This window comes from Scardinius erythrophthalmus (genome assembly GCF_964197995.2).
Source record: "Scardinius erythrophthalmus genome assembly, chromosome: 6".
In the NCBI taxonomy this organism is placed as follows: domain Eukaryota; kingdom Metazoa; phylum Chordata; class Actinopteri; order Cypriniformes; family Leuciscidae; genus Scardinius; species Scardinius erythrophthalmus.
Genome location: NC_138226.1, coordinates 27,716,935 through 27,743,535, shown reverse-complemented (window position 1 = coordinate 27,743,535; position 26,601 = coordinate 27,716,935). Strand labels below are relative to the sequence as shown.

The 26,601-nt window shown below is 38.1% G+C and overlaps 1 protein-coding gene across 2 annotated transcripts in view; it reads left to right on the top strand.

Annotated features, from left to right (window-relative positions):
• The first annotated feature begins 10,942 nt into the window (after positions 1–10,942).
• st6gal2a (ST6 beta-galactosamide alpha-2,6-sialyltranferase 2a) overlaps positions 10,943–26,601 on the top strand; it is a 78,350-nt gene continuing 62,691 nt past the window's right edge. The window contains exon 1 of one of the 2 annotated variants that reach the window (XM_081368976.1): positions 10,943–11,244. The gene's annotated coding sequence lies outside the window, so the exon portion shown is untranslated. Of the gene's footprint in view, positions 11,245–11,539; positions 11,699–26,601 lie in introns of those variants that run through there. The other variant, XM_081368977.1, reaches the window with a different exon arrangement.

The window sequence follows — 26,601 nt, the reverse complement described above, 5'->3', positions numbered from 1 at the left end:
CCGTCACTGCCTTTGTCGCCATGGTAACAACCTAGTTCCCGTCGGTTAAGGGGAGAGAGCGAGCTGGATCGTGTAATCACTGAGAACTTAACAGACAGTCAGAGAGCTCTAAAGATGGGAGGTGTTACACTAACATTTCCCACCTCCTCTCAGTACTTACAGCAGCGGCCTACGGATAAGCAAATCAGGACTTCTGTAGCTAAAGCAGCTAATCAGCTAATCCATGAAGGGCAATTTATCCCTATAAATGTTTTTTTTTCTGTCTAGATTAGGCTGAGATGCTTTGCCTACTGTAAAACAAAAATAAGAGATCACAAAGAACAAACATTGTTTGATACTGAAAACAACGGTGGGCTGGGTAAAAATACCAGAAGGCATTAGCGTAATGTTAACACAGAAGATAACACTTTCTTTCAAAGCCCATTAGTTAGGAGTAGTTAATCTGGCAGTGCTGATTTGATAATGAACACATTATCATAGACCAAGCTGATAAGTAAATGAGCCAGATCTGACACACTGGGCATTCAGAGAGAGAGAGGCTGAGACAAGAAGATCATGATGGAGCTGTGTATCAACACGATTATGATGATCTAATAAGATAAGACGTTATCTCCTAGATATTAGGATCAAAATGCATTATGTCTCTCTTAAGGATCATCACTAAATATCTCAGAATATTGGCGCAGATTCCATCAGACAGACATGGATTTTAATTTCATGTTTACATGACATTATCGTAAATCTACTGTGATGTAAAAATTAAGTGACGTATAAGATAATAATTACACAGATATTATTAGGGACGCGTGATATCTGTACAATGATATCGGTATTGAATATTGGCTATTATAGAGAATTTTTTTTATAGAGAATTAACTGTGTATGCTCATCGCACACTATTTTTACACTTAAATTACCTTTGCCGTCATTTAATGCTCGGTTAATGTTTAAAAACACTAATATTTAATTATTTGTATACAGTATACCCTAGCCATCCATGAGGTTGAGGGATATTAATATTAACATTAATATCTAGTTCAGTCATGGGCGCAGGCGGATAGGTCCTTTACGTCATCGTAGTGTGGGCAGTCATGCGGCACCCCAGGGCTGCATCAGAAAGCACATAATTCCCTACTATATAGTAGGCAAAAAACAGTATGTGACAAAAGAAGTATGTCTGAATTCACTGTACTCATAAAAGAGTAGGCAAAAAGTATCTGGATGACCTACTTCTTCTGGCGAGATTCTGAAGAATGCATATGATGGACACTTTACTATCCCATAATGCCACTGGAGAGGATTTATGAATGGCAATGAAGTGACATAACTGACCCTGGTAGGTCACATGATAAGGGCAACATGAAGAATTTAGTATGTCCAGATTACATTCATAATATATCAACAGCAGTGCAAAATATGAAAAGACAATGCGGAAATGCTAAGCGCATATGGCGCATATGACAAAACTTGTAGTCCATTATAACATCTATAAAGGCAGCCTCCATGTTTTCAATGTGGAACTAGGCAAAGCTAGACAGACTTTCTTCTCAAATATTATAAACAGAAACATAAACAACACACACACTCTTTTTGCTACTGTAGAGAGTCTATCAAACCCCCCAAGCCAGATAACCAGTGAAATGCTCTCAGACAGCAAGTGCAGTGAGTTTGCTTCCTTCTTCTCTGAGAAAATCAATAATATCAGAAAGGCGATCAGCATATCCTTGTGTGGCACTGAGGTCAGACAGATCAGACCACATCCGCAGAAAGCTGCTAAGTCTGATTTTGAAGAAATTAGTGGTAAAATTTTGGAAGAAACAGTAAAGCACCTTAAAACATTAACCTGCGCCCTTGACACAATCCCCACTTCCTTTTTCAAAAGTGTGTTAAACTGTTTAGAAACAGATCTCCTAGAAGTGGTAAATTCCTCACTTCTCTATGGGACTTTTCCAAAGTCCCTTAATACTGCAGTTGTTAAGCCCCTCCTGAAAAAGAGCAATCTGGATAGCAACATATTGAGCAATTACAGACCAATCTCAAATCTTCCTTTCATAGGCAAGATCATTGAAAAAGTTATCTTCAATCAGCTGAACAAATTCTTAATCTCAAATGGATACTTTGACAATTTTAAATCTGGTTTCTGACCACAACACAGCACAAAGACAGCGCTCATAAATATAATAAACGATATTCGTTTAAATACCGATACAGGCAAAACATAAATTCTGGTACTACTCGACCTCAGTGCTGCATTTGACACTGTCGATCACAACATACTTCTTGACAGGCTGGGAAATTGGGTCGGGCTTTCTGGGATATTCCTAAAATGGTTTAAGTCATACTTAGAAGGGAGAGGTTATTATGCGAGTATAGGAGACCAGGGGCCCTATTTTAACAATCTGAAATGCAAGTGTCAAGCGCAAAGCGCAAGTAACTTTGTGGGCGGGTCTTGGCGCTGTTGCTATTTTCCCGGCGGGATAAATGACTCTTGCGCCCAGCGCAAATCTAAAATGGGTTGGTCTGAAGTAGCTTCATTATTCATAGGTGTGGTTTGGGCGTAACGTGAAATAAACCAATCAGAGCGTCATCTCACATTCCCTTTAAGAGCAGGCGCGCTTGTTCTAAAGCGGATTCCTATTATAACGGCGGATTTGCCAGGCGCACGCGAGGAGCGGTTCACAGCCGAGGAGACTGACGTTCTCGTCAGGGACATTGGGGAAGGAGAAACACACCCAAATTAACTTTCGGTTAAACAGGCGTATGATAATTTGGGTAAATGTGTAAGCTAGATGTATGCTTTTATAATAAACTGTCTATCTATCTATCTATCTATCTATCTATCTATCTATCTATCTATCTATCTATCTATCTATCTATCTATCTATCTATCTATCTATCTATCTATCGTAATAATGTATGATTTGGAAAAATGATAAATGCTGCGTCTGTGTGTATATGAGAGAATCAAAGTGTATGCACGTTGTGCACACGCTACATTGATTAAGGCCAAGTATGCGCCCTTAAAATAGCATATGAATAACATGCGCAACGCGCCACTGACTTTAAACTAGGTTTTTTCTGGTCAGTGGCGCAATTGTTTTATGGAACAGCAAAATAGCACCAGGGATTGTTTGCGCTGGAACACGCCTTCTTTTTTGCGCTGAACCGCCCAGGGAACGCAAGTTCATTCCCTAGTTTAGCGACGTGCTTCTGTGGAGGGAAAAGCGCGCTTTGCGCGGGTGCAAAATAGGAATGATACATGCGTCGGTGTACGAAGTCAATTGCGCTGGGTGCAAGATTGGGCCCCATAAGTCTGAATGGACATCCATGACATGCGGAGTCCATCAAGGCTCAATTCTTGCGCCACTCTTGTTCAACCTGTGCTCCCTCTGAGCCAAATAATGAAAAAGAACCAAATTGCTTACCACAGCTATGCAGATGACACACAGATCTACGTAGCCCAGTCGCCTAATGACTACAGCCCCATTGACTCCCTGTGCCAATGCATTGATGAAGTGAACAGTTGGATGTGCCAAAACTTTCTTCAGTTAAACAAAGACAAAACTGAAGTCATTGTGTTTGGAAACAAAGATGAAGTTCTCAAGGTGAACGCATACCTTCACTCTAGGGGTCAAACAACTAAAAATCAAGTCAGGAATCTGTAGTCTGACTTCTTGAATCTTTCAGTAGTCATGTCAAAGCAAAAACTAAATCAACATACTATCATCTCAAAAATATTGCAAGAATTGGATGCTTTGTTTCCAGACAAGACTTAGAGAAACTTGTGGATGCTTTCATCACCAGCAGGGTGGATTATTGTAATGGACTCCTCACTGGCCTTCCCAAAAATACCATAAGACAGTTGCAGCTCATACAGAACGCTGCCGCCAGGATTCTGAGCAGAACCAAAAAATATGAACATATCACACCAGTCCTCAGGTCTTTACACTGGCTCCCAGTTACATTTAGGATTGATTTTAAAGTATTATTACTGGTATATAAATCACTCAATGGCCTAGGACCTCAATACATTACAGATATGCTCACTGAATATAAACCTAACAGATGACATCAAAAGGATCACATCAACCAGAAATACCAAGGGTTCACACTAAGCTTGGCAAGTCCGCTTTTAGCTATTATGCCAGCCGCAGCTGGAACCAGCTTCCAGAAGAGATCAGATGTGCTCCTACAGTAGTCACATTCAAATCCAGACTCAAAACACATCTGTTTAGCTGTGCATTTACTGAATGAGCGCTGTGCCACTGTGCGTCCGACTGATTACACTGTGTTTTATTTCTGCATCCTCCTTTTGATTCTAAACTCAAATGACATAACAATTGGATAAGAGACAAACATAAATTATTTAATTGGAGAAATTGAAAGATAAAACCATACTGATGACCTGGGTCTGTGGTGGAGTAGTAAGTTTGATGTGTCAATTAAACTCGAGGTTCTGTGGGGTGCGGACCGGATCGACTCCATTCCTAGAGCTTCTGAACAAATGTGTGGACTGATGGGGCAGTGAACCCTAGGGATCAGTCCTAGAGCTCCTCCTGTCCGATTTTAGGGAAAAACGTCAAATAGATTTTTTAGGCACGTTGAAAGATCACCACAGACACAGTACAATCCAGATGGGATAATCTCACAGTATAACAAGCAGCTGTACAAAATATGATACACCAGTGTTTTACAAGTTTATCTCTTTTAATTCTTTTTATAAATGTATCCACTGTACGTCCGAATGTATTTTACTCTAATTCATTGTATAACTGTATCATTTATCCATTTTAATTCCTTGTTTTAATTTCCCTTGCTTTTATTTTGTGCTTATTTTCTATGCAAAGCATTTTGAATTGCCATAGTGTGGCATTTTAATTCCTTTCTATGTAAAGCATTATGAATAACTGTTTTAATTTTCCTTGCTTTTATTTTGTGATTATTTTTTATTCATTTCAATATAAAGCACTTTGAGTTGCCATAGTGTATGAAATGTGCTATATAAATAAACTTGCCTTGCCTTGCCTATATAGAACGCATTTTTTTTTTGTGGTCGTGAAGTAATTAATTATTCAAAATAAGTACCTACTCAAGAGAGTATGCGATTTTGGACGCAGTCCATGGCTCTTCAGCAGACTTTTACCCGACAGTCAAAGCGGTATTACGTCGTGAAAGTCTGAACTCAGGGGAAGATCGTGGGAGCAGCAGCATAGCATATCTATTCCAACAAGACCAAATACATTACCATTGCCTTATTCAATAACATGCTAAAACTATTTTGAGAGTTGTCATGATTGAAATATAAATATGGGATATAAGTATGGGAACTGATCAGTGACAAAGATGTTAACTCAACCAACTTCATGAGGTACATCCAGGATTTGGAGTTGGCGTCTTTTTACCAAATGAATTAAATATTAGTTTTGTAAAGAAATTCCTTTGTAGGCACAGTTAGACTGAATATATCTCAAGCCTTGAAGTAAGCTATATGCCTTTAGATCAAATATTAGATTGTTTTAAGATATGATTAAGAAAAATACAGTCAGTTGTATCCAAACATTTAACTGGTAGTGTATTTTAATGTGTATGTGTAAACAGTGAGACCAGAAAGCAGTTCAGCTTGAGTTATACTTTTTTCAAGTTATCCTCGTTTTATCCCCAGACACCGCCTCTGACCATGTGTTGGATGAAGAAACAACTGTTTGTGTAAGCACTTTGTAGGCAGACAAAGCAACACCACATAAAAAGAAGTTATTCGGAACTGAGAGCTCATGTCAGTGGCATGTGTAACGCTTCCTGTTCCCGGCATTGCATGTTTATGTTAGGAGAGCTGTCTGCACCAGTTTACGCTGGTTCTGCCAAATAGCTCCATCTCAGGACAGCAGGAAGAGGCTGTTGGGGCCCAGTGGGAGGCTGAAACGGATGGCAGACCTCAGCTGGTGATCTGCTAGATGTAGGAGAGCTTTCTACAGGGAATACACAACACCATCAACACCATTTGGCTCTGTCTGAACCACCTTTACAGCCTCCAGCAATGAGGGACAAAAAAAGCGAGAGGTTTCTAGCGGTGCTGACGTTTTCACCTCCTGGTCCCGACAATAACCTTTGAAAGCTGCCTTTTGAAATCACATATGCTTCAGTGGCTTGAGCACAATTTGGGAAATTAACCATTTCATTCAGGCTTTTAGATGCCACACAAGCGGAAGGCTTGAATGTGCATGTTAAGATGAGTAAAGACCAACTGTGAGGGGTTCAAATGGGCTTCTTTGAAATGAACTGACCCACATTACATTCAATCAGATGACGCTGATCATAGCAGATGGGTCTTGATGGCTAAAATGTCTTTTTTGTGTCTCCCCAAAAAAGCCTGAGTGACAAAACCTCTCCGTCCCTATGGTTACCGTTCCTCATTTGGCTCTAAAACTGCCCTAATTATCATCCTTAAACATAACAAACAGAAATAAATCAGGGCACTGGCCAGATGTTAGGGAAACATTAATGATGCAACACATTTTCTCTTCTTTACTTCCTGTGAGTCACAAATGGAAATATTAAACAGACAGAATATACCGTTCCGCAGATGATTATAAGGATGACGATGCTGATGAGCTGATTGGAGAGTAACTGGTGGCTGTGATGATAATGAAGACGCTAAGTGATCCTGATCACCATAATTCTGTTATTCAAAGAACGAGCAAGAGAAAGAACCTCTGCTTGATGTTTATTCTTTGATCCAAGTTCGCAAGTGTATGCTAATGAAGATGAGAGAGCATATGGGGAACAGAAAATGAGCTACAAATAAACAGTAAACCATTACACTGCAGGATCATTTACCACAGTGGTGAACAAATGGCTTGCGTTGATAAATAACACTTGGTCATCCAGAGGGAAAGTCTCATTACTTTAGGCCCTCCCTACATTATGTGCTGTCTCCAAAAGTGCTGAGACTTTAAAGCTCCTCATCTCTGATGTGAGCACAAAGTAAGGATAGCTACAGCAGTAACATTTCAAAGGTAAAGGATACAGGAGCTCAATAGATTTAAAAGGTAATGAGGTGGAAAATACAGAAGTAGCAGCTATAACTTTGTTCTGCTACCAACAAGTCGGCCCAGTGAGAGGCAATGGAAGTAGAAGTAGGAAAGGAGAAGAGGCTTTGACTAATGAGGGGTTACTGGGTGGAAAGGGATAGAAGGTGGAGAAATTCCTTTAAAGGGGGATGAATATTCAGTGCAGAGTGTAGACCTGGTTTTAACCCAGAAAACTCAAACTGGGCCATATCAAAGCCAAGCTTAAAGGGACAGTTCATCTATAAATGAATGTTCTGTCATTATTTAATGACTCTCATGTTGTTCCAAACTTAAATGAAGGAACTTGAAGGAACACAAAAGAACATATTCTGAAGAATGTTTTAGCTACAAGGAATGTCATTGGATCCAAGAAAGGACACAAAGGTGGCATTATACAACGCAAATTGAATTTAGTTCATTTAATAAACTATCGCCCAGCTCAAATCTGCTAAATGTGACTACAAGGCATGAAGGTATTAAGATATTATAAACATTAACATCATGGTTTTAAAACAAGGTGTATTGTGAAAAGTGCTATTCAAATAAAACGTACTTAATTTGACTTGAATGCAATCCACACAATTGAATCAATGAAATGCAATGGTTGTATTGCTTCAGGCAACTTGGATTAAACCACTGAATTTTAGCACTGAGTACTTTACTTCCTGATTGTAACATTGCATTGTGTATTTTGAACTCTTTAGATATACAGAGACAGTGCATGAATATTACTATAAAACAGCCAATCGCCAGTTGGTCATTGCGTCACTGCTGCTGCTCAGTTTTCCATAGAAACAGTGGTTACATTTTATTTTGATAGATCCCTTTTAAAACATTCTGTTCCATTGACGCTAAGTGACATTGCACCTACATGTCAACTAACTCTCATTGGTGTATTAGTTGAGAATTAGAAGACTGTTAGAGATAGGGTTAGTAGAATAAGTTGACATGTTCTTGCAAAGTTACTTATAGTCAGTAGAAGTCTGTTGGGTTACCATCAAAATAAAGTGTATATGAAGCAGACAGTCTACTAATACTCTAATGAGAGTTACTTGACATGTAGGTTCAACGTTACTTAGTCAACAGAATGTCTAAAGGGGATCATCAAAATAAAGTGTTATCGAAAAAGTTAGTGCCCTGAGACATGTGCTTAGGACTGCACATGTGCATTGGATGCATGGTCCAGCCTGAAATATAAACGTTTGTAACGCTATTCGCGCATAAGAAACAACATTCATGGGTCAGTCCATGTCAGATTTTGTTGCCGATTTGAAATATGTTATTTAAATGTGAGTATGGCCAGCAGTTTTTAAGATTTCATGATTTCCATATTCAAATACATATGACTTAGATGCCAAAAGTAGCTGGAGCTGGAGCTGTCTTGACCAGTGAATAGACTTTCCTTTAAAAGGGACTTTGATGTATTTTCTGTGAAGCTGCCTTGAAACAATATGTATTGTGATAAGCGCTATACAAATGAACTTAAATTAAACTTAAAGGAGAACTCCGGTCAATTTTAACATTGAGCTCATTTTTTTGTACATTTGGAGTGCTGTCAATACAGAGAACAACGACAAAAATCGGTGTTGCCTACACCGAGTTATTCTATTTTTAAAATTTGCACCCTGTTTACTACAATGGGGCAAGTATTACATTACAAGTGCACAGAAAATGTGAGTGATTCCTTCAGAGTGATCACGAGTGAATCTGACTGCAGTAGATGTGAAAGATATGTATAAAAATGATGTTATTTAAGCCAGCGCAAATACCAGTGTTTACATCCTGTTTTCGGTTGAAGCCCAAAGTAGTCGATTGCCGAGTTCACGCGCATAGGTTTAGTTACCTATGATCACGCGCGTGAACTAGGCAATCGACTACTATGGACTTCGACCGAAAACAGGATGTAAACACAGGTATTTGCGCTGGCTTAAATAACATCATTTTTATTCACATCTACTGCAGTCAGATTCACTCGTGATCACTCTGAAGGAATCACTCACATTTTCTGTGCACTTGTAATGACACATCAAGGATGTTAAGAGGCTAAAAGCAGGTTTAAAACTTGCCCCATTGTAGTCAACAGGGTGCAAATTTTAAAAATAGAATAACTCGGTGTAGGCAACACCGAGTTTTGTCGTTGTTCTCTGTATTGACAGCACTCCAAATGTACAAAAAAATGAGCTCAATGTTAAAATTGACCGGAGTTCTCCTTTAATAACTTTGTATCATGAACAGATAAAAAAAATCGAGTTTATTCACTGAATTATTTATGCCTTTGGCAGGCGTTTTTATTCAAAGCAACTTCCATTGCATTCAAAGTAGGCTGTGCATTTTGCTAAGTTCATGCATTCCCTGGGAATCAAATCCATGATCTCAGTGTTGTTAACGCCATGTTGCATTGTTTGAGTAAATTGTGACGTTTTGAAGTTTTGGATTAACATAATGATGCTGGGTACACATTATACATCCTTGACAGAGTATTTTCTTCTTTTTTTCCTCACAGGTGTTCAGTGGCAATGTCAAACAAATGGTTCAATTTTCTCATCCTCCTGGAGGAGCAATTGTACACTCACTCCCCCCATCATCAACACTACCAGTGTGGCAAGCATTGTCATCTAGGTCTCTCTTCCCCGATGACCTTTCCAAACAAATAACACATGTAGTCATAGCCGGAATGTCACTGCATCAACATAACTGTGCTGCCAATGAAGCAATCACTTGTAATGACACACAAATGAATGAATAACTGCAGACTGGCAAGACATTTACTTATTGACATTAAGTAATGAAACAATTAAGAAGCAGACTGTTCTCACGAAGGGAGGTTAGCTAATGCTCCACCACAGCATATCATTTAGCAGAAGCATTTTGCAATATCACACCCAGCTTATTTTTTTCATGATAACTGTTAGTTAAGATGACAGTAATTTTTTTAACACACGCATTGCATGCTTACAAAATCGTGCATAATTCAAGGCTTTGTAAATGTCTATGAACTAATAAAATAACAGTCTTGAACTATAATTAGCCGCTTGCTAATACAGTCAGGGGAAGAATGAAAACAGTCGGAAAGTCAGACAACCCATAAAGATTGTGCTCACATTTGTTTTGCAAAGGAAGTGATACATTTGAAATATTGCTGCTTTTATGTGAAAATTGAAGTGGCAAACAAGTAATCCAATGTATAGGCTAGGGACTTTATGTTTTTTGTTTTGTTTCAGTTTATGCGGCAGTCGTCTGTGAGGGGATGCCGCTTTACTTTAGTTTTGTTGTTTAAATGTTTATTTTATTATTAAATTTATGTTTAATGTTCGACGGTTCCTGCCTCCTTCTTCCCTTATCAACAAACCTGGTTGCAATCTACAATAGTACTTCTACTTCAGCACTTCAAAACAAATTTCTTCATGCCTTAAAATATGTTGAATTTAACAACCTTTCCTAATTTAATATATATTCTATGAATATGCAAATTAGCCCCGCCTCCACTCACTCGCATCAAATCAGAGATCAACTCTTTGACGATCACATGTTGATGTGATTGGTTACTTACAAGGTAGTTTGTGACGTCAGAAACACCATCGATTTCAAACCAGGACTGTCTTTTGTTCACTGCAGTTTAAAAGAGAAAGTACTGAGCAATGGCGTTGACTTATTAATATGCATATGGTTTGTCTTAAAGCATATTAAAGACACCACATAGAAATAAACAAATTTGATTGTCACAACAGGGGGACTTTAAAATAGTAAAATAACAGTCGTGCTGCTGGGCTAAACACTATATGCCACTAAGGGAAGCTCTACACACCAACCTTATGGCCACTGCACAAGTCTATTTATTATTTTAGGATATTCTTACTGAAAGCTTGTCGGAAAATAGAGCGGCTGAGATGGTTAGAGCGCCGCTCTAGCCCCCTACCTGTCAATCAAGCGCTGTGTGTATTGAATCAGCTCAGAGGCTCCGCCCCTCCACACTAAACTCATCTGATAACACCGAGAGCCGGAGGAATCAAAGACACCGACTACACGGTCGCCCGTTACCGCTAGAGCATCACTATCGATCACGCAGCACGTCTCCAGCTCTCTCTTGATCAAAGCACGCAAACAATATCGACTGGAAGGGACCGAGAGGAATATATTACCCCCTTAACTGAACAATGAACGCGGGCTGATTTTTCAGGTAAGCCGCGCGCGCACGAGCCTGTTATAATAGCAGCGTTTTGCGAATGCAATATTTAATAAGCCTCAAATTACGGGATACTATGAATACATGCGTATTTTTTTGCGTGTTTGTTTTTCATTGAACCACATTCACGCTCGCAGTCACTTACTACTCGTTGCTCCGTCGCCTCTGTGGAGACGATGAAACGGACGCGAAATGAAATGATTTGAGCGCGTGATCCAGCTGTGCAGTTCTGCAGTGATGGCTGCACAACATCTGAGTGCTTTTACTTGTAAACCCTCAAAACACACGCAGTGTTGAGTTCAGTGCGCTCCATAACCCTGCCCTTCTGTGTTCACTTGCGCTTCATTTGCTGTGCTTGCTGAAGTTCAATTAAATACCTTAAGGCAGCCCTGAAGTGCAGTTCTTCTGATGGTATCTACGAGACATCCAAGAGCTCTTTGTCTGCCAGGTGAGCAGGCGTGAGGGAACATGTGGTAGGGATGGGAGTTTTAAATGAATAGACTCACTTCCAGGTTTCAGTCTTGTTAGTTGCATGAGTATGGTGTGCTTTGAAATTGAAAATGTCCTCAAAAAACAATTTTTGTGGATTGCCAATGGGTTCTTAATTACAATCTTCAAGGCAGTGTTGTTCCGCCGCCTTTGGAATGATGCAATGTGTTTGTTGTTTCGTAGTACAATAGAAATTCATGTTCCAGTTCAATTTGATATTTACATGGTTTCTTGGTGAAAGGCTTATGTGCTATCAACAAGGTACAAATGCTGTATATTAAAAAAATATTAAAAAGCATCAGTTTTTCATCAAGTATTTTCGTTTATTCTGTGTTTGGCTATTATTATTAGTTACATTTTATTTAAAGAGAGATTATTTAATAAATTCTCGGTAAACTGTAGTGTACTGATGGTGGTTTTAAAAAATGTTAACTACATGCACTCACATGCACAGACTTCTTTCTTCTTCAAGTAGCCTAATTTCTGCTTATTCAAGTTAATTTCTTCTGAGTAGATGAATTATTTACCTTTTTATTAGCAGTAGTGCCATTAATTGCCAATTAGTCCATTTCACTGTTATCATGTAGCCTACTATTAGTGTTTATTAATATTTATTCTTATATTCTGTTTTCACTTTAATGATTGTTTATTTAAAAAAATGCTTTTGTAGATATTAGTTTAAATAATCTCTCTATCTCTCTCTATATATGTGTGTATGTGCATCATACTATAATATATATATATATATATATATATATATATATATAATATATATATATATATATATATATATATATTATAGTATAGTTAATGTATAGTAGTATAGTTATTATTAATAAATTATTTTGTATAATTGAATAAATTAGGTTTCCGCAAGTATGTACAAGTTTGTGTGTGGGTGACTGTTTGTGCCTTAGTGGGTGTATCTGGGAGATTTTCCAGCATGACAACAACAAGCAGTGTGACAGAATCAATCCAAGAACAATGGGACATTTTCTGGAGTATAGAAAAAATGCTTATAATGGGAAATGGTGTCTAGAGACTATGTGTGCAGTTTTAAGAACAACAAGAAGACCCGGCAGACACATAGCCGGTGTTGTGCTAAATCACACCAACAGTGCAGATTTATGAGAGACTAGGCTAAATAAAGCAAAGCATTTCAAATAAAATTAATCTGAATTGTTATAGAACTATATTGTTTATAGAAGGAATTTTTGGGATTATTATTTTTGTTAGTGCTGTGATTTGTAGAATGTATTTTTCTTGCTTGTCAGATGGAAAATCTGGTTAATCAGTTAAGTCTCAATTTTGTTTTGTGCATAATGTTAAATTTAGAGTTCAGCTACTAAAATACACTAAGAAAATCTGAATTTTGCTTTTACAGTATTCATAGTGTAGTTAAAATGACCACACTATTTTTTTTGAAGTTGTAAATAAAACAAAGCTCATTTGAGTTTTCAGACAGATAGTCTTTCAACTTAAAGGAGAACTCCGGTCAATTTTAACATTGAGCTCATTTTTTTTGTACATTTGGAGTGCTGTCAATACAGAGAACAACGACAAAAATCGGTGTTGCCTACACCGAGTTATTCTATTTTTAAAATTTGCACCCTGTTGACTTCAATGGGGCAAGTACTAAACCTGCTTTTAGCCTCTTAACATCCTTGATGTGTCATTACAAGTGCACAGAAATTGTGAGTGATTCCTTCTGAGTGAACACGAGTGAATCTGACTGCAGTAGATGTGAAAGATATGTATAAAAATGATGTTATTTAAGCCAGCGCAAATACCTGTGTTTACATCCAGTTTTTCGGTTGAAGTCCATAGTAATCGATTGTCGAGTTCACCCACATAGGTTTAGTTACCTATGATCACGCGCGTGAACTCGGCAATCGATTACTTTGGACTTCAACCGAAAAACTGGATGTAAACACAGGTATGTGCGCTGGCTTAAATAACATCATTTTTATACATATCTTTCACATCTACTACAGTCAGATTCACTCGTGTTCACTCTGAAGGAATCACTCACATTTTCTGTGCACTTGTAATGACACATCAAGGATGTTAAGAGGCTTAAAGCAGGTTTAGTACTTGCCCCATTGAAGTCAACAGGGTGCAAATTTTTAAAATAGGATAACTCGGTGTAGGCAACACCGATTTTTGTCGTTGTTCTCTGTATTGACAGCACTCCAAATGTACAAAAAAATTAGCTCAATGTTAAAATTGACCGGAGTTTTCCTTTAAAAAATGTCATGTTTAATTCAATGTTACTTGCCATGTCTTTGTCATTTGGGAAAGTTAGCAATTTCTGAGTGAATATAGTTTCAAAGTAAATCCTACACCAATTTCAGTATTGGTTTCACAAGTACAAAAACAAACTCGCATTAACATGGATCTTGGATCTTGAGTTATCCGGATGCCAGGCCATTATTTAACAGCAGTTCTCAGAGAGACAGACCATATGACCTGCGTATGAAACACTGGCAGTAGATGCTAGGGTTGCAGTTGGGAGTTCATTTTTAAATGAAACATGAAACATTCTGGCTATATTGTCCACCAGGCCAAATCAAACATGTGGCTTATTGACCGTCATGTCACTGCATCTTGCTCTTGCAGTTCCTGATCAATGGTAGTGTCCATTTGTGTTTTATGTTGTATAGATTGTAAGAGGGGTCAGTAGAACACTGTTGCCTTTTAATAGTTTTCTGGTCAGAGTTCTTTGTTTTACATATGTTCAATATGTGTTTGTATCACGTTATAGACTATTGTGTTTAGTACCATCGAGGACAGTGGTTTTCAAAATTACTTTAAGAGCGACCCTTTCACTGAAAATGAATCTCCTTTAAACATTGTCAAGTCGCGATCTCCCGCACGACATCCGACAGCGCGGCCGCGGACATCCGCCTGAGAAGCTAACGTTAGTCGGATGAAAAAAGTTCTCTCGCTGCAGTTCCTGAATTTACCGTAATTATAGTAAAGCCGCCTTTCAACTGAACACGACATTCGCATATAAGCGGAACTCCACGCAGCTCCCGTACGACTCTCCATTGGAAATTAATGACTTCCGGTCAGACGGCTGTCGTTTGTTGTGTGCAGTGGAAAGGCGGTTTAATAGGCGCACACCCATTTTTTTGGCGGCTGGCTTGACCACAGTACGGTGACCCCGATCGCGCCAGACCTACCTTCCGTTTCCATTATACGCCTCCTGTTTCCACTATACTTTCTCTCACACATACATTATCCTTTTACATAGGCTACACATATTTTTTTCAGACATATATACATTTTCTTCTTACATACATTTATTATTTATAATAATAAATGCATACTTTGAATACAATTGCATAAGAGTAAAATGTATATAGGTCTATGCGAAAGGAGAATGTATGTGTGTGAGAGTAGAAATGTATGTGAAAGGAGAATGTGTGTGTGTGTGTGTGTGTGTGTGTGTGTGTGTGTGTGTGTGTGTGTGTGTGTGTGTGTGTGTGCATATACAAATGTATGTATGTGAAAGGAGAATGTATGTGTGTGAGAGTAGAAATGTATGTATGTGAAAGGAGAATGTGTGTGTGTGTGTGTGTGTGTGTGTGTGCGTATACAAATGTATATATGCGAAAGGAGAAATGTATGTGTGTGAGAGTAGAAATGTATGTATGTGAAAGGAGAATGTGTGTGTGTGTGTGTGTGTGCGTATACAAATGTATGTATGTGAAAGGAGAATGTATGTGTGTGAAAGTAGAAAAATGGATTTTGACTTGTACGGCCCCTCATATATACATATACATATATATATATATATATATATATATATATATATATGTATATGTACATATACATATATATATATGCTGATTCAAGACCCCTCCGTTTGCGTCAGGATCCTGATCAGCCTGTCGGGGTTGTATTCCCTATAACAACCACCTCGCTCTGTTATCGCTAATATATATATATATATATATATATATATATATATATAGGCCTATATACACACACACACACACACACACACACAACATGCGTTTTCTCTAAACTATTTATTTTCAAAACTGACTGCATTTATCTGAATACTCGGTAAGACAGACGTTTTGATAATTTTTTATATATTTGACATCACAAAAAGACGACAACTTGGTACTTGCAAGCTGTTTGAGCTATTGTTTGCAGTCACTTTATGTGAGCCCCACTTATATATTTCAGTGGTGCGCGTGCTTTAGGTGTGAGCGCGAAGCCTGCAATAATTACTAAATTCAAACCGAACAAATGCAATGAGTGAGTGAGAGCGGGTGTGTATCAATTCACCGTCGGAGAGAAGAGAGAGCAAGGACCCGTAGCTGGTATCAGTGTATAGATACTGCAGAAAAGGAGTATTGGAATCATTTCAGATAGGCTATTTTAGTATCGATAAATATCAAAATAGATATTTTTGACAACACTAGTACCAACACAATCTCATGGCAATTTGTAACCATTTTACGTTTTGGAAAATTGTACGAATTCATAGGCTACCAATCTCATTTGTACATGACTTGCACCCCAGTGATGGGTATATTTAGGAGTAGACCGTCCGTCATGCTTGCTTTTTTTTCCCAAGAATAATACGTTTTTGTACAATTCACATCGTACAAATTCATATGAAATCGCCACCTCCTAACAGTTGCATTTTCCTGTGAGAGCAATCTGGATGTAGCAGTTTAGAATTTTTGGCTAATGCAATAAGATATGATGACCAATTACACATTTGTGACAGACAGACGGACAGACAGACCAACTTATTTAGATGGACAGACAGACAGACAGATATTTAGACGGACAGACAGACAGACAGATATTTAGACGGACAGACAGACAGATATTTAGACGGACAGACAGACCAACTTATTTAGATGGACAGACAGACAGACAGATATTTAGACGGACGGACAGGCAGACAGACAGATATTTAGACGGACGGACAGACAGATATTTAGACGGACGGACAGACAGACAGATATTTAGACGGACGGACAGACAGACAGATATTTAGACGGACAGACAGACAGATATTTAGACGGACGGACAGATATTTAGACGGACGGACAGATATTTAGACGGACGGACAGATATTTAGACGGACAGACGGACAGATATTTAGACGGACAGACAGACAGATATTTAGACGGACAGACAGACAGATATTTAGACGGACAGACAGACAGATATTTAGACGGACGGACAGATATTTAGACGGACGGACAGATATTTAGACGGACGGACAGACAGACAGATATTTAGACGGACGGACAGATATTTAGACGGACGGGCAGACAGACAGATATTTAGACGGACGGACAGACAGACAGATATTTAGATGGACGGACAGACAGACAGATATTTAGACGGACAGACAGATATTTAGACGGACGGACAGACAGACAGATATTTAGATGGACGGACAGACAGACAGATATTTAGATGGACGGACAGACAGACAGATATTTAGATGGACGGACAGACAGACAGATATTTAGACGGACGGACAGACAGACAGACAGATATTTAGACGGACAGACAGACAGACAGATATTTAGATGGACGGACAGACAGACAGATATTTAGACGGACAGACAGATATTTAGACGGACGGACAGATATTTAGACGGACGGACAGACAGACAGATATTTAGATGGACGGACAGACAGACAGATATTTAGACGGACAGACAGATATTTAGACGGACGGACAGATATTTAGACGGACGGACAGACAGACAGATATTTAGACGGACGGACAGACAGACAGATATTTAGACGGACGGACAGATATTTAGACGGACGGACAGACAGACAGATATTTAGACGGACAGACAGCTATTTAGACGGACGGACAGATATTTAGACGGACGGACAGACAGACAGATATTTAGACGGACGGACAGACAGACAGATATTTAGACGGACAGACAGACAGACAGATATTTAGACGGACGGACAGACAGACAGATATTTAGATGGACGGACAGATATTTAGACGGACGGACAGACAGACAGATATTTAGACGGACGGACAGACAGACAGATATTTAGACGGACAGAAAGATATTTAGACGGACGGACAGATATTTAGACGGACAGACAGACAGATATTTAGACGGATGGACAGACAGACAGATATTTAGATGGACGGACAGACAGACAGACAGACAGACAGACAGACAGATATTTAGACGGACGGACAGACAGACAGATATTTAGACGGACGGACAGACAGACAGACAGACAGATATTTAGACGGACGTCGGACGGACAGACAGACAGATATTTAGACGGACGGACAGACAGACGGACAGATATTTAGACGGACGGACAGATATTTAGACGGACGGACAGATATTTAGACGGACAGACAGACAGATATTTAGATGGATGGACAGACAGACAGACAGATATTTAGATGGACGGACAGACAGACAGACAGACAGATATTTAGATGGACGGACAGACAGACAGACAGACAGATATTTAGACGGACGGACAGACAGACAGACAGACAGACAGATATTTAGACGGACAGACAGACAGATATTTAGATGGATGGACAGACAGACAGACAGATATTTAGATGGACGGACAGACAGACAGACAGACAGATATTTAGATGGACGGACAGACAGACAGACAGACAGATATTTAGACGGACGGACAGACAGACAGATATTTAGACGGACAGACAGACATATTTAGACGGACGGACAGATATTTAGACGGACAGACAGACAGATAGATATTTAGACGGACAGACAAATATTTAGACGGACAGGCAGACAGATATTAAGACGGACAGACATACCAACATATTTAGACGGACAGACAGACAGATAATTAGACTGACAAACATACAGAGATAGACAGACATTTAGACGAACAGATATACAGACATATTTAGACAGACAGACAGACAGACAGACAGACAGACGTAATATGCATTGTGCATGCCGTGACCATTTTCACAGATTCAATGTTTTGAAGTTTACACGGAGATGATAACGGTATCGTTTTAAAACATGTTTTCAAAAACATGCACTTTGAAAACCTATTGCATTAAAAGTTTTCCGTTTTCAGTTGAAAAGGGTGTCATATAAGCGGCTCCTAAGGTAATAACTAATGATTTTTACAGCGGAAATGAATCAAATTAAAACTTACTTAAACTGGACAATGACTTCTAGATCTGCTGTACAGCCAAAACAATCTCCGTTCTATTCTGTCTTCTGTCTGTCTTACTGTCAAGTCAAGTCACCTTCATTTATATAGCACTTTTTACAATACAGACAGACATTTAGACCGACATTCAGACAGACAGAACGATAGGTATTCAGAAGACAGACAGAAAGACGTTTAGAAGACAGACAGAGATAAACTAACAGACAGACAGACCCTGGGCACTGTTTAGCATAAAACTCAATTTTCATCAACTGAACAGCCAGACTTAAACTCAATAGACAAACATTGACTCTCCATTTATCAGAAGATCTAAGAGCATGATGACAAATGTGGCTGCCACTGTACATAAAATGGTTAAAGAAATCAGCACAGTATCATACAGAGAGAGCTCAAGCAGAGACAATAGATATGTAATATGCAAGGTATCAGAATCCTACAAAGCCTACAAATAACCAATAGGCAATATTCCAAAAATATTTATATATGTATTATCATTTTAAATTGGTTCATGTGCATCTTTTACCCCGACTGCATGCCTGTAGCTTATTTTGCAACAAAGTGGAGGTTTGTAATTATCGCGGTTCTCTTCCGCACACAACACTGAAGAAACCAGGGAAAACAGTGTTTTGACTTTATTCAGAGTTTACCCTTCATGCAGAATTAATTAGCCCTGAATATTTCAAAGACAAAACACAAATCAGAAAACAAAGCCGGATATAGTTGTTTGTAAGGAATTTGTTTGGCAAACAATAAGACGCAAGTCTGACCAATTGCGGTACTCGCAAAGCTCTTTTAAGACACCACCATGAATCTCATATAGGCTACACAAATCCTACAAGTCTTCGAAATGGTTAGAAATGGTTATCTTCTACTAATACTCTTATGTCATTCCAACCCCTAAGTCATTTGTTCATCTTTGACTAAATCGATTGATGGATTACTATTTCAATGTATTTTTGAACTTTTTTTTAATGCATTGAAGTTTTGGCTACTTTCAATTGATCAGATTATTTAAATTTGTGTTCCAAAATGAATAGCCATCTTATAGGTTCTTACCTTTTTTTAAATACCCAGTGAGTTGACGACAAAGCGGTCATCAGTGGACAACGTGTATCAGACTGTGGAAGAATACTAGTGGTAAAAACGCCTCAACAAATGTCTCACAACTGAATGGCAGGGGAAATTGTGTTCACATAGCCAGCAAAAGCTATGGACTTTAACACTGGAGAGCTGAGATTTGGTCTGGTCCACGTCTGACATTTATGCTTTCCTTCTGAAATAACCTTGTACTAGTTAAGTGATTTCATTGTTTGGCGGGTTAAGATTACTGCGGCTGTTGTGCGGTAATTATATGTGCCTTATATTCTTTGTGTACATTAGGATGTAATGACTTATGAGTGATTAAATCTGCAAATCAGTAGTGCTTAAGTTCTTCACCCTTCTGCCTTTTCTAATTACCTCAACCTGATTGCAGCTCCGCTGTTCTCTCTCTCTTTTTTTTTTTTTTTCAATTGAGAAAAGCACCCACACAAAGAAGACTCATTGATTCAGAAAAGAAAATGCATGTCTGCTGCGTGACAGTCACATTCAAAACTAAACCCTTATGGCCATTCAAAGGCAGAAAAGATTAAAGAGGAAATATTAAAGTACTTTTTTAATATTTTAAATAAACAGTAAATTTTTTGTTTTAGACATTTTTGGGATTGAAAAAAATGTTTGCTTAATAGCTGAATAGTTTTCATTCCCCACATATATAATTTTACACTACATCATATTATACTACACTGTAAAAAGTGATCAGTTGACTTAACTTTTAAAAATAAATGTGAGGAGACCCTTTGCCTTAAAATGATTAAGTAAATAAACTTCATGTGTAATTGAAAAAATTAAGTTATGTCAACTTGACAATCCCACATACCTTTTTTTTCATTTAATTTATTTACTTAAGGCAGTTAAATCAACTGATCACTTTTTACAGTGTAGCCTACATAGTTTCAGGCTAGTTGACAAAACTGTCACCACCAATATGTTCCTAAGGTGTTGTTAACTAGTTAGCCTTAGTAGGCTAGTTGTCATATTAAAGGTAGGCTACTTGCCTATATAGGGCCCTATAATTTCCGCGATCACAGAATCGCGGACGGAATCGCGGAATTGGCAAATTAACGCGGAATCTAGTGTCAACGCGTAATTTTACATATTTGGAATAAAATTCTTTTTTGTGTAGGAGAAAAACGTATGTCTGAGGAAAATCGCATATTACCGAAAGAACGAGCAGAGAGAGAGGCCCGGTCGCGCGCGCGTCTTCAAACTGTCTTGCTCTCTCACTCCCTCGCCCTTATTAATCTAAATAGGAAGAACGAAGTTTCACGTGGAGCATTCGGACATTTTTTTCCTGAATTAGGCTACCGCGGGTGTGAATTGTGCAATTGTGAAAACTTTTTACCTTGCCGTCTTCTCTGAAAAGCGTTCCGCCCATTCAGCTGACATAAAACACTTTCAACAAACGAACACTTTCAATAAACTAAACTAAACCTATCCAATGATGAAATGTTTTCTGTGTTGTCAAATCTTGTGTGATGTCCTAACTACCGGATAATCACACACCGCGTACAAGTCTGCTAATGATACGTCCGATTCGCGAAATAATGACTCCTTTGAACCGATTCACTTTAATGAATGGTTAAAACCATAGTAAAACAACTGATCTGTCCAACACTGAATCGAACGGTTTGGTGTATAACAAAATCGGTAACACTTTACAATAAGGTTCCATTTATTAAACTCTAGTTAACTAGATCAGTTAACATTAACTATTAATAAACTGCACTTCTACAGCATTTATTAATCTTTATTAATGTTAATTTCACCATTTAGTAGCCTACATTATTTAAATGAAAAGTTGTATTTGTTAACATTAGTTAGCTTAATGTACTGTCTGAAGTAACATAATAAAAATACAGGGTTAGGGTTAACTAAGATTAACAAAGATTAATAAATACAGTAACAAATTTATTGCTCGTGGTTCATGTTAGTTAGCCTAATATTCACTAATGTAAACATACCAAACCACATTTAACACCTCTTAAAATGAGTATTTTGTTTGTTACCTCAATAAGGGTCATCCCTATTTTATTTGTGTACATTTTAATCATTAACATTTAAAACACTCTTTTTACGACTAAAATAACAGTAAAGGGTAAAAAAAAAAACTGAATTCCCAAAAATTAAAACGGAAAAAACGGAATTTGGGAAAAAATAAAACGGATTTTATAGGGCCCTACTACTATATGTTAGAATTTTCATGTGGTAATAGCTTTTTTATTGCTAATGTGTGGCCAGATTGTAACGAAACTTAAAAAAAAATGACACTTTCCCTGACTTTGTAGGTTGCCTATGAAAGCCTGTAGACTGATTTTTTTTGTGAGGGACGTTTTTGCCAGGAAAATCAAAAGGAATTGCAAAATTAAATTAAAACAGGAAATTTGAATTAAATGAAGTACATAACATTTCCTTAAATCCATCTAAATACATTTGTCTAAATCATGCAGAATTATATTTTTAAAAACAAAATAAATAAAATTTCACAATTTAGTGTAGAGCCAGGAAAATTTTGCCAGTTCAAGTACAAATCTGAACTAGTGGACCAGGAAAAATCTTTTTTTGTTGAGGCCTAGATCATATGTTTTCACGGAGACTTAAAAAATGTGTCGCCAGGATGTGAGTGTGTCAAGTCACCTTTATTTATATAGCGCGTTTTACAATACAGATTGTTTCTAAGCATCTTTACAAAGATAACAGGAAAATAAATGCAAAAAAGTTTGTTTCTAGAAGAAAATAAAGAAATAGTGATTGTGAAAATAGTGATGGTTCATTTTTGTTGTAAAAAAGTTATAAATTTAGTTAATTCATTAATAATACACTCACCTAAAGGATTATTAGGAACACCATACTAATACTGTGTTTGACCCCCTTTCGCCTTCAGAACTGCCTTAATTCTACATGGCATTGATTCAACAAGGTGCTGAAAGCATTCTTTAGAAATGTTGGCCCATATTGATAGGATAGCATCTTGCAGTTGATGGAGATTTGTGGGATGCACATCCAGGGCACGAAGCTCCCGTTCCACCACATCCCAAAGATGCTCTATTGGGTTGAGATCTGGTGACTGTGGGGGCAATTTTAGTACAGTGAACTCATTGTCATGTTCAAGAAACCAATTTGAAATGATTCGAGCTTTGTGACATGGTGCATTATCCTGCTGGAAGTAGCCTTCAGAGGATGGGTACATGGTGGTCATAAAGGGATGGACATGGTCAGAAACAATGCTCAGGTAGGCCGTGGCATTTAAACGATGCCCAACTGGCACTAAGGGGCCTAAAGTGTGCCAAGAAAACATCCCCCACACCATTACACCACCACCACCAGCCTGCACAGTGGTAACAAGGCATGATGGATCCATGTTCTCATTCTGTTTACGCCAAATTCGGACTCTACCATCTGAATGTCTCAACAGAAATCGAGACTCATCAGACCAGGCAACATTTTTCCAGTCTTCAACTGTCCAATTTTGGTGAGCTTGTGCAAATTGTAGCCTCTTTTTCCTATTTGTAGTGGAGCTGAGTGGTACCCGGTGGGGTCTTCTGCTGTTGTAGCCCATCCGCCTCAAGGTTGTGTGTGTTGTGGCTTCACAAATGCTTTGCTGCATACCTCGATTGTAACGAGTGGTTATTTCAGTCAAAGTTGCTCTTCTATCAGCTTGAATCAGTCGGCCCATTCACCTCTGACCTCTAGCATCAACAAGGCATTTTCGCCCACAGGACTGCCGCATACTGGATGTTTTTCCCTTTTCACACCATTCTTTGTAAACCCTAGAAATGGTTGTGCCTGAAAATCCCAGTAACTGAGCAGATTGTGAAATACTCAGACCGGCCCGTCTGGCACCAACAACCATGCCACGCTCAAAATTGCTTAAATCACCTTTCTTTCCCATTCTGACATTCAGTTTGGAGTTCAGGAGATTGTCTTGACCAGGACCACACCCCTAAATGCATTGAAGCAACTGCCATGTGATTGGTTGATTAGATAATTGCATTAATGAGAAATTGAACAGGTGTTCCTAATAATCCTTTAGGTGAGTGTATATATATATATATATATATATATATATATATATAGCTACTCTGGAGAAAACCGTGATGTCATCGTCCAGCTCAGTTCAGTTCTCATATAATGGTGTCAATGCAGGCAGATCAATAATAGTATGTATGTATATATATATATATACATGTATGTATATACTGTATATATATATATACATGGCAACGATTAATCGCATTCCAAAATCCAAAAATACTGTGATACGGATTTTTGGTCATTCCGCCCAGCACTATTTATTTGTGCTATCATTTGCAATTTGTTAGTTTGTTCTTATTTTATTACTGACTGTTTACTTGTCTTTTTTGTAAACCGGGTAGTTCAATGATTTCAATAAAGCCACCTGTGCTGTTTGTAAGCTATTACAACAAAATTACCCCAAATAAAATAAAAAAGTTAAATTATCTGTACGATGGTATGGCAGTTTTCCCTGTGGTATTGAAAATACTATTGAATATCTATATTTTTCAGAGTATAGTATCGATGTTGTAAATTCCAGTATCGTGACCACACTAGTTGGTACATCCCTGTTATAACAGCTTACAAAAATATGGTATAGATGGTTGCCCTAGTCATTCTCTATCTCATAAAACACTAATGCTCATTTTGTTTTTTTAGGCCATTCATCCACACTGACTTACAGTATACTAATTATAGGGCTGATTCCAATGGAGCACCCTGGCCTGAGGTTAAATGTATTGCTATGGCACAGTAAGAACAGGCTAAATTCTGATCACCGTAAAGGCCTCATTATACTTCTGCGTCGGACCTACGCCGGAGCCTATACGCCGTAGGCAACGTGTTGGTTTTAATTTATACTTCTGTGTCGTTGTCCGCGTTGACGCGCACCTAGGGAGCATGTGAAACCCCGAGGGAGGGGTTCTGGCAGACCAATCACCGCGCTTGTGTCCGCGTAGAATTGGCGCGTTGTTACATTTTTGGAGAGGTGCACGTCAGGGTACGCCGTAGGGTACGCGCGCTACACACAGCCTACGACGTAGCTACGGCGGCAGTTCGACGCAGAAGTATAAAACAGGCTTAAGTCTTTAGTTCATGGCCTTGGGACACCATTGCTTGGGGAATAGACTTGAGCTTTACAATGCATTACAAAGTTTGTTCGCCGCTTTAACCTTCAAGCCACCACCATTCATACAAGTCCTCCGTAAGACAAATAGAGAACAATGGGTTGTAAAGTACATTAATCTGAACTTTTGCCTTCTTTGGAGTTTGCTTGCGGCTGATAAATCAATGTATTCATATGAACATGTCTCAACAATTTCAAGAGCTAAGCACATCTAAGAACCCAGAACTGAAATAAAAAAAAAAGCTCCTGCTGTTATAAACACTGCATAAAAACTTCTAAGCCATCGAACAGAAAAGAAACATTGCATTGTTAACAATGTTTTTTTTCTGCTCTGAGGTTGTGTGCTATAGATTTATTAGAATGTGGTTGAAGTGCTGTGAAGTCCCACACTTTGAGGAATTATGATGAAGCACTGTGTTTGAACTCAAAGCCATGCCGTTGTGTGGCTGTGAGCCATAGTCTCTCTGGTCTTAATGAAAGAAGCGAGACTGTCAATCATTTCAGAGCTTTATGACATCTCCATCTGTTCCTTGAGATTATCTGTATTCTGTGTCTGTATTAATTCATAATATTAGTCAAATTTCTTGATTCCCTAAAGTCAAGCGCATTACATTTGGCATGATACTAAAATTTCAGTTGTCAGTTTCACTTTTAGTCTTTTTGTATTTTCTTGGAAATGTTATTTAAATTTGGTCAATATTTTGTCATATTAATAGATTTTACTACAAAAATTGAGTTGCATATAATATTAGTTGACAAATGAAATTAGTCTAGTTTTGAAAACTGTAACAGAATTTCTTTTTAAAAATGTATGAACATTAAAAATGCATCAAACATTATGAAAGATTTATCAATATAAATAAAATACAGCATATTTAAAAACCAGAGTTCCTGAAAAAATATATAATTTTAATGAGCATACTGAAGTACTGTTTAGAACTCTGGTGTGAATTCGTTATGCTTTACCTATTGTTAATGTAGTGTAGAGCTTTTTCCACTATACAGTGTTGGGGTAATGCATTACAAGTAACTTGGGTTACGTAATCAGATTACTTTTTTCAAGTAGCTTGTAAAGTAACATATTACTTTTAAATTTGCTACAAAATATCTGAGTTACTTTTTCCAAGTCATGAAATATACTTAGTTTTTTCAGTTTACTGACTGGCAGCTCTCCTGTGCGCTGTTTGAACATGATGGTTATTGTAGTTCTAGATTAAATGTGAGCAGGCATTTAATCATCTCACCTGCACAAAAACAGATTTAGTTTTCCTCAAAATTAAGAAAAAAGTGAAACACAAACTCAGAATATTATGCAAACCTGCAATATTTAAATGTTAACTTGCACACATGTTTGTTGTGTGTGTGTGTGTGTGTGTGTGTGTAGAGAGAAAGAGAGAGAGAGAGAGAGATATTAAAACTAATAA